Source organism: Equus asinus, chromosome 8, assembly GCF_041296235.1.
Source record: "Equus asinus isolate D_3611 breed Donkey chromosome 8, EquAss-T2T_v2, whole genome shotgun sequence".
Classification (NCBI taxonomy): domain Eukaryota; kingdom Metazoa; phylum Chordata; class Mammalia; order Perissodactyla; family Equidae; genus Equus; species Equus asinus.
In genome coordinates, this window is record NC_091797.1 from 28,434,205 (window position 1) to 28,440,180 (window position 5,976).

General features: G+C 43.0%; 1 pseudogene; it reads right to left on the reverse strand.

Annotated features, from left to right (window-relative positions):
• Window positions 1–574: 574 nt before the first annotated feature.
• Window positions 575–4,433, reverse strand: LOC106824512 (suppressor of cytokine signaling 5-like; annotated as a pseudogene).
• Window positions 4,434–5,976: the final 1,543 nt, after the last annotated feature.

Below are 5,976 nucleotides of genomic sequence, written 5' to 3' on the forward strand. Positions count from 1 at the left end.
GATATTATATGACTTCATATGTAGTGTAAGAAACTTACAATTGTATATTGCCATGTCTTCCCTCCCAGCCATTGTGCTATTGTTGTCACACATTTTACTTCTACATATGTTAGAAGCTCCAAATACATTGTTATTAATTTTACTTTAAACAGCCAATTATATTTTAAGAAGATTTAAATAAGAAGAAAAAAATTTAATATTTATCCACATAGCATTTCTGTTGCTCTTCATTCCTATGAGTAGATCCCTATTTCCATCCGGTATCATTTTCCTCCTGCTTGAAGGACTCCCTTGAACATTTCTTTTAGTGCAGGTCTTTCAGATTAGTTCTTTCAGACTTTTGTATGTCCAAAAAGTCTTCCTTTCATCTTTGTTCTTAAAAGATATTTTCACTAAATAGAATCTAGGTCGACAGTTTAGGTACTTTAAAGAGGTTGCTCCACTCTCTTGTGGCTCTCGTGGTTTGTAAAGAGGGATCTGCTATAACCTTTTTTTGTTCCTCTGTATGTGACGTGTCCTTTATCTCTGTCTGCTTTTAAGACTTGCTCTTTATTACTGGTTTTAAGCAATTTGATTATGATGTGTAGTTTTCTTCATGTTTCTTCTGCTTGGGGTTCGTTGAGCTTTTTCGATCTTTCAGTTTATAGTTTTCATCGAATCTGTAAAGTTTTTGGCCATTCTTCTTCAAATATTTATTCTGTCCCTCTCCCCTCCTCCAGGAACTCCACTTACATGTGTATTATTTCATTTGAAGTTGACACCTAGCAAACTGATACTCTGTTTCCTTTTTCCTTTTACTTCCTGTAGTCTTTCTTTCTCTCTTTCATTTTGGATACATTCTATAGCTATATCATTAGGTTCACTTATCTTTTTTTTCTTCTACAGTGTCTAATCAGCTGTTAATCCGTACGGTGAATTTTTTCATCTCAGACATTGCTGTTTTCTTTTCTAGAAGCCCAATTTTGGTCTTTTTTTTTATATCTTCTCTATCTCTACTTAACATGTTCAATATTGTCTCTAGTTTCTGAAACATATGGAATACAGTTACAGTTGTTTTAATGTTCTTTTCTACTAATTTTATCGTCAATGCACTTTCTGGGTCAGTTTCAATTGACTGATTTTTCTTCTCATTAAGGGTCATATTTTTCTGCTTCTTTACATACTTCTTCACTTTATTGACACTAGATCATTCCTGCTAGATATTGTAAGTTTTATCTTGTTGGGGATGAGTATATTTGTATTCCTATAAGTATTCTTTTTTTTTAAGATTTTATTTTTCCTTTTTCTCCCCAAAGCGCCCCTGGTACATAGTTGTACATTTTTAGTTGTGGGTCCTTCTAGTCGTGGCATGTGGGACGCCACCTCAGCATGGCCTGATGAGCGGTGCCATGTCGGCACCCAGGATCCAAACCAGTGAAACCCTGGGCCGCCACTGCGGAGCACGAGAACTTAACCACTTGGCCAAGGGGCCGGCCCCCCATAAGTATTCCTGAGCTTTGTTCTGGGATGTGGTTAAATTACTTGAAAAAAGTTTGATCATTTTAGGTACTATTTTTACGCTTTGTTAGGTGAGACCAGAGCAGCATTTAATTTAGGGCTAATTTTTCCCGAAAATGGAGACAAAATCTTTCTAAATGCTCTACACAATGCTCTGAATATTGGACTTAACATAATCAAAGGAGCCTCACGCTTTAATTAATTTTTTGTTATTTTATAAGTCTGCAGATGGAGACTATTCTGAGCTCATGATATAAAGATTTGTTAAACTAACTTTTCATCATAATACTTGTTCTTTAACGAAAATCCATAAAATACAGAACAGCAAGGGGAAAAAAAGAATCTCCTGTATTTCCACTTGCTAGAGATAAACTCTGTCAACATTCTGGGGCATTATACTTAGCTTTACTAGAAAGCCTGGGCCTTGTCATAGCAATGGAGGGAATCTCCCCTCCCAAAGTTATAGACCTTTTGAAAACTTCAGTGAATTAGGGGATGCTTTGATTAAATCTAAAAGGAAGTACCCCATCCTAACGCAATTATTGTTCTCAAAGAGACTAAGATCAAACAACCTGGGAAGACCTGCTGGCTGCTCACACCTGGCCCCAGCCCTCCAAGCAGCTTCCAGGCCTACAGGTCTGTTTCTAAGGAACATTTGAGTGGTTGCCATGTGCTGAGCCTTATGCTTGTCTGGGGTTTTACAGAATGACTCCCTGCTCTGGAGGAAATCATAGGCTGGAGGGGGAGACAGCATATCACCCAGGGACTGGAATGCTGAGGACACTGATCCCCTGTGTTGTTTCAAGATGCAGCAAGGCTTTCAGGGCCAGGAGGGAGACAGGACTCTACCTCGCCCCCTGCTGGGAGCACTGGGAAAGTTTTTTTGTTTTTTGGGGTTTTCTTTGTGAGGAAGATTGGCCCTGAGCTAATGTCTGTTACCAGTCTTCCTCTTTTTGCTGAGGAAGATTGGCCCTGAGCTAACATTTGTGCCCATCTTCCTCTGTTTTGTATGTGGGACACCACCACAGCATAGGTCTGCGCCCAGGATCCAGACTTGTGAACCCCGGGCTGCTGAAGTGGAGCGTGTGAACTTAACCACTACACCACCACACTGGCCCCTTGCTGTTGTTTTCATTTTTACAAGGAGAATGCCAAAAATACTTTATTAGCACAAAAAAGTAGCCATAACAAGGCACAGCAAGCAGAAACATACAGTAGCAGTCAAAGGGTTAATATTTTATACTAACCTAGCTTTTCTTTTTCGTAGCCTTGGCGATAGCCGTCGAGGGGTGTAAAATAACATTCTGCAGCAGCAGGTTAGGAAACTAAGGAGCACTCACCAGTGGTACAGAGCACATTAACAAAAAGGCACAAGAGGGGCTGGCCCGGTGGTGCAGCAGTTAAGTTCGCATGTTCTGCTTCTCAGCGGCCCAGGGTTCGCCAGTTTGGATCCCGGGTACAGACATCGCACCGCTTGGCAAGCCATGTTGTGGCAGGCATCCCACATATAAAGTGGAGGAAGATGGGCATGGATGTCAGCTCAGGGCCAGTCTTCCTCAGCAAAAAAAGAGGACGATTGGCGGTGGATGTTAGCTCAGGGCTAATCTTCCTCGAAAACAAAAAAATAAATAAAATTTTAAAAAACCTAAAGTTGTGATTCCACTGTTCAATTCAGGCATACAGGGATTCTGTTGTAGCGATGGGAGCTCACAGAGAAGAGGACTCTTCCACAAATTCCCTGAGCAAAAATGTGCCTCAGGTTTCTCTTCAAGAAGGGCTTCTGCTTGTAGCGGTCCATGACTCCCCAGTAACAGGGATTAACTGTAAGCTGAAGCAAATTGGGCACAAGGAAGTGTAGGTAATCAATCTGTGTACAGACTTTGCAAGCTCCCTGTCTGCTAACATGGGCATGACTGTCTCCATGTCCACCTGATGTTGCTTCTGCCTAGGTGACTGCAAACACAGGGTGGTTATGTCCTCTTCTGAGTCACAATTAGCTTGTGGAACTGCAGAATTGTCCCCACTTATTTCAGTCACTCCAGGAGCTAACTTTGGTCCCAGTTGATATAATGAATTAGCCTGTGCAGTGACTTCAAATGTATGTATTTGTGCATTGGGAGGGGGGTCAACCTTTCTTCAATACTAAGCCACCTCTCTCTAAGCTTATCTTCCTTATTTTCTGTAGAAGCCAAGGATGGATCAAATGTATCAAAAAATGTTGAATGTGGGCTCACAAGGGCTGTACGCTGTTTTAAAAAAATGCCAGCTGGGGGCTAAACCTGAGCCAGCAGGAAAAGGACATTCCTCAAGCATTCATTCAGAAAGGTGTATTTTTCTTTTATTAGAAAAGGGAGGTTTTGACTGCTTGTTGTAAGTTCTCGTGGGAAAACACAAGCCCACAGTATCCTGCAACCTGTCTCAGAGAGCAGCTTCCTAGGGTTCTGCTGGAAATGCTGTCCACAGCACGCATGGAGCTCTTACACCAAAGTGCCTCTCCTTTCAAGTGACTTGGAGTTCCATCAAACTTTTTATCAGTATCCAACAAACTTCGTGTCTTTGTAAAACAGGAACGTTTTTTGTTCCCACCCCATGGAGCATGGCAAGAGTAGGAATCTCTTCTTGGAAGTCTTGTTCCTGGGGTAAAACATGAATTATTATCAGTTTCAACGATTATTTCAACAATCTGAGGAATTTCAGTGGCAAAATTTTGGTTTCTCCTTAGAGAATTCTTTGAAGGGCTTAGTCCCAATTGCAGGGCAACATTTTGTCTCAAGGGACTGCTTTGTTGCTGAGGAGCTGAGGCTCCTATATGGATGCTTTTCTCTTTGACAAACATCTGTTGGAGTTCATGTCCACGTTTTCACTACGGCTTCCTCCCTCGTGACCGAAAAGATTCTGTATTTGAAGTTATTTCACCTTTTCCCCACTGTACCCATTGATTAGAAGATTGTGACTGAGAGCAGGCATGGCTTTGGAGGGGTGATTCCTTTGGAGAGGATTTGGAGCCTTGAAGGAAATGTGTGGCTCCTCTGGCCACAGAGACACCCATGGTGCCCTTAACCTGCTACACCCGCTGACACTTGCCCACTGGTTTTCATTCCTCGGGTAGAACCTGACTCTTTGCGACATCTCGATACATCTTATAAACGGTGAGTGGGAGACAGAGCCACTGAGAACATCCCCACTCTCCTACTCCATTATTACCCTAGGGTGCCCCTTCTCTTCCAGTAACACATGTATTTTTTATCAGTGGCCTAAAAGACAGGCCAAAATGATAACACTCATTTATTAACTTTTTACCGTGTGCCAGGCTCTGTTCTAAGCACTTCACAAAAGGCAACACATTATTCTGCACAACAACCCTATGAGGCAGGGCTCTTTTGCTCTTGTTTTCTAGATCAGGGAACTGAGGTACAGGAGGTCCCACTGCCCTGAATTCCACCTGAGGGCCCTAACGCTAACATTTTGTTACTGCTTAGCATCTGCAATGGTGGGGGTTCACAGTAAGTCTGATACTGCAAATTTCTGACCTAAGAGGGAAAGGTGGTGCCACCAAAAGAAAAAGAAGCAGTGTTCCAAGGAAGGGCAATTCATATTTACTGAGCACATGCAATGGTGCAGATACTTACAGGCATTATCTTTTTTCTTTTTTTTTGAGGAAGATCAACCCTGAGCTAACACCTGCCACCAATCCTCCTGTTTTTTGCTGAGGAAGACTGGCCCTGAGCTGACATCCATGCCCATCTTCCTCTACTTTATATGTGGGACACCTGCCACAGCATGGCTTGCCAAGCGGTGCCATGTCCGCACCCGGGATCCAAACTGGCGGACTCCAGGCCTCCGAAGTGGAACTTGTGAACTTAACTGCTGGGCCACCAGGCTGGCCCCAGGCATTATCATTTTTCACTGTCATTTCCTCCAGTGCCTCTCCTTGAAGGAAGGACAATTATCCTTTTTATCTAGGGTAAGATTCTAAGACAAAGAGTTTGCCCACAGTCACAGCTATTCAGTGTCAACGTCAGAATTCAAACCCAGGTTGGATGCCCAAGATTAGGCCTTTTCTCTACTCAGTGCTGCTGCGATTTGAGGAAAGGTGGCCTTTTGGTGTCTTTGAACTGAAACACCCACATCAGTGCACTGGCCCCTTCTCTCCTTCCCCCTGTACACACACACAGACACTGTGGTTTTCACATTCTTTCCTAACATCCCACAGATCTTCACTGAGCACCTGCTATGTGCCTGACACTTTTCTAGGCCCCTGAGACCCAGCAGTGAACAAAAGTCACTATCATTCCAAGGCGTGGTGGGGCAGACAAAACAAACAAAAACAAAACCAAAGGCCTCTCTCCCCCCTTCCCCAAAGAATCGCCTCAGGTGCACGGCCCGAAGCTGTAGAAACCTCTCAGGGGTCCAAACAAAGAGACATACTGAAATACTGGTGTGTAGACTGAGGGAAGTAAATAACTTTAATGACTGGGT